Source organism: Carlito syrichta, unplaced genomic scaffold (assembly GCF_000164805.1).
Source record: "Carlito syrichta isolate Samal-C Ts95f unplaced genomic scaffold, Tarsius_syrichta-2.0.1 Scaffold305164, whole genome shotgun sequence".
NCBI classification, from domain to species: domain Eukaryota; kingdom Metazoa; phylum Chordata; class Mammalia; order Primates; family Tarsiidae; genus Carlito; species Carlito syrichta.
Window position 1 is genome coordinate 262,663 of NW_007249260.1, and position 4,020 is coordinate 266,682.

A 4,020-nucleotide genomic window follows, 5' to 3' on the forward strand; every position below is an offset into this window, starting at 1 on the left:
CCAAGTAGCTGGAACTACAGGCACGCACTACCACGCCCAGCTCATTTTTGATTTATTGTAGAGATGAGGTATTGCCAAGTTGCCTAGGCGAGTCTCGAACCCGCGAGCTCAGGCAATTCACTCACTTCAGCCTCCCAAAGTGCGGGATTACAGGCTGAGCCACCAAGCCCGACTGAGGAGTGTATTTTTAAGAGGGGTGTCAGGGTTTAGTGGGCTAGGAATTGTCTTTGGGGTGAGGGGGAGTCTGTAACAGAAAATTTCCAGAGGTGGCCAAGGCATGGTGGCTCACGCTTACAATCCCAGCACTTTGGGAGGCCGAAGTGAGAGGATTGCCCAAGTCCACGGGTTCGAAACCAGCCCGGGCAACTTGGTGAGACCTCATCTCTACAATAAATCAAAAAATTAGTCAGGCATGGTATCATGTACCTATAATTCCAACTACTTGGAAGGCTGAGGCGGAAGGATCACCTGAGTCCAGCAGGTGGAGGCTGCAGTGGCTGTAAGCCTGGGCGGCAGAGTGCGACTCCAACTCAAAAAAAAGAAAAGAAAAGAAAAGAAAATTTCCAGAGGTTTGTGAAGTGGCTGATTGTTGGTGGTTTCTCTAAGATAAGGTTAGTTAATAGCAATAGTCTAGCAACAAATGGTTAACTACTTTTTGCTTATTGCAAATGTTTTATGCCTGGCTAACCAGCTTTTATAGCTTTTGCTGTTATCAGTAAGTTTCTTTGTAACATTTGTAAAATCTCATCCTGAGATTTCCTTCCTTAGTTTATCCAATGCTGCTGGCCTAATGGGGCCTCATATTCCTCCACAAACACCTTGGTGTCTTATAAGACCCATTACAGCCAGTGACAGTGTTAAAGAAAAAAATTATTCATGACATTGGTTAAAGAACAGTGAGGCCAACTTTATTCAGGGTAACAATCGAGGTAGGTGTTGGGACCACCGCAATGGGGTTTTGCAGTGGAGAGAGATTGGGCCTGGCTTGAATGCAACAAGGAAAAGTGGGAGTTTATAGCCAGGAGCAGGGTGGAGTCAGAGGACAGAGGCCTGAAGATGACTAAGAACAGACACCAAGGGAGAGGAGATTCTGGCTATACCAGCCTAACGGGATTCTTGCTGAAGGCAAACCAGTGTGGTCAGACATACCCTGGGGGTGGATGGTGAGGAACCTGATCAGATACAAGGAGGATCAGTATTGAGAGTGCAGGATTAGGCAAGGCAGAGATGGACACTTAAGTCCCATACCAGGGCATGGTTGAGAAGGAAGTGCAGGAAGCCTGAGAGAGTGGCCAAAGATAAATTCTTTGTCAATAGCTCTTGCCTTTCTTGCAGTTGCAGGAAAAAAATCGAGAGATACTCTGGCCACAGAGTAAAACCCAAATCCTTTAGCTTAGTGTGCAGGGTGTTGATCACACAATTCTCTCCAAAGAGCATTTTCAAGAGCACTTGCCTTTAAGTTGGCCTCCTCTTCCCTTTGCTCTCACTGTTCAGCTAGTATCCAAGAAACCTGAAACCAACAAAAAGATGCCACCATGGAGCCATCCCTGGCTAACAGCGAGGGCCACAGCTGACGTGGGCCCACCAACCGGCTGAGCACCCTGTTAGTTCTCTTCCCAACACACTGCAATTCCACTTACATGCACGACCCTTCTGGCCGTGATGCCTCTGCAGAGATGGAAGCTTCCTGTTGTTGGGGCATAGATGATGATACCCCAAAACGAAGGTTTCAGAAGCAAAACGCTATCTGTGACTTTCTCCTGCCCACCTGTCTCTGGCCCTTCATCTACCCCCAATCCAATCATAGAAACTAGAATCCCTCTTCTCCAAAGTGGGTCACAGGAACCAGAACCCTTCTCCCCAAAGCCAGTCAAAAAGTCTAAAAATTTTACTCTAACTTCTCCCACCCTCCACCTTTCTGCATAAACCTGGCCATAAATGAATGACCTGGCCAGGTTTGGTATCTCACGCCTGTAATCCTAGCACTTTGGGAGGCTGAGGTGAGAGGACTGCTCAAGCCCAGTAGCTTGAGACCAGCCTGGGCAACTTTGTGAGACTTTGCCTTTACCAAAAAAAAAAATTAGCCAGGCACGGTGGCACACAACTGTAGTCCCAACCACTCAGGAGGTTGAGGCTGTGGTGAACTGTGATCACACCACTGCACTCCAGCCTAGGCAGCAGAGTGAGACCCCAACTCAAAAAGAAACAAAAGGAAAAGAAAATGAAAGAAATAATCTGATCCATGTTATTTGACTGTAGCTCATAAGACCCCTTCCAGAGAGGTCTTATGCTGCACAGAGAGGTCAAGAAGAACCTAGACAGACAGGACTTGCTGGGTTTCCCCAGTCTATTCGCATGAGATCACATCCTTCTTGACCAATCATTTCAGCATGGCTGCCCATACTTTGTTGAACCTAAGCATAAAAACAGATAGTTTCCCTGTATCTTTGGGTCTTCACTCTGAAGGCTCCTGTGTTACATAAAACTGTGATCTAATGAATTTATATACCTGTTCCCTATGAATCTGAGTGACACTTCAAAGGGCAAGAGGACAGTTTCCCTGAACTGAAGACACCTTCAGTGTCTTCATGGTGCAAGGGGGCTCACCAGGGAGACATTCTGTCCCTCTCCCAGGGAGGCGACCACCCAGCTCTTGGCAGTACTGTCAGTCTCACTGACTTCATTTTCCTGCTGTGCCCATGGGATTTTCAGGTCATCCAGAATAAGCCCCGCTTGCTCATGCCTGAGTGAGGCTGCTCTGATCCAACATCCAGTAAATGCCAAGTTGAATTACCTCAGAGGGAGAGAAATAACGGCAGTGAAGCAGTAGGCAATTATCTCGATATTCCAGGGGACAATTCAGCAGAGGTGGCCAGAAACAAAGGAGTCAATGAGTGGGGAAGCCAGAAAGCATAACCGGTGAGGTGTGGAAGACAAAAGGCTGGGAAAGGACCAGGCATGGTGGTGTGTGCCTGCAGGTCCAGCTGCTTGGTGGGCTTAGGCAGGAAGATGGCTTGAGGTCCTGAGTTCGAGACAAGCCTGGGCAAAACAGTAAGACTCTCAAAAAATGGAGGGAGGTGTAGGAAAAAGCTGAAGGTAAAATGTTTCAGGTCTCAATGAAGGGTCTCAGATTTGTCTACAAGACACTGGATGTCAACAAGAGACTGTAATAATTGTTCTAAAACAGGCAGAAAAGTAGGATGTCAACAAGATTCCTAATACTGTTGGCCAATTAGGGTGTAAGCAAGTGAGTGTGTACAAGCCTGGGTTTGTCTCCTAGGTCTGGCAGAACAAAATGCCTTAAACTGGGAGGCCTGAAACAACAGTCATGTTTTCTCTAATCATTTATTCTCTAAGGTTGAGGTGACCAGATTTAGAGGTCAAGGTGCCCATGAAGGCCATGCTGTCCCTGAAGACTCTAAGAATGCATTCCAGACTGGGAATAGTGGCTGACATTGTAATCCTACCACTTTAGGAGGTCAAGGCAGGAGAATTTCTTGAAACCAGGAGTTCAAGACCACCCTGAGCAACATAGCAAGATTCCCACCTCTACAAAAAAATTCAAAAATAAAAATTAACTGGGTGTGGTTGTATATATCTGTAGTCCCAGCTACTCAGGAGGCTGAGGCAAGAGGGTTGCTTGAGCCCAGGAGTTCAAGGCTTCAGTGAGCTGTGATCACACCAGTGCCTTCCAGCCTGGGTAACAAAGTCAGACCCTGTCTCTAAAACACAGAAAAAGAATGCATCCTTCCCTCTCTTCTCCTAGATTCTGGAGATTGCCAACCATCCATGGTGTTCCTGACCTTGTACACATCACTCTGATCTCTGTCAACTCAAGACCCACTCACAGGGATACCAGTCCTCAGTGGCCCCTGATTCAGTATGATCTTTATTCAGAATAATGTTTTTTTTTCTGAGTTGGAGTATCCCTCTGTTGCCCAGGTTGGAGTTATTCAATATAATCTTAACTTGATTACATCTGAAAAGACACTATTTCCAGATAAGTGCACATTTACCAGG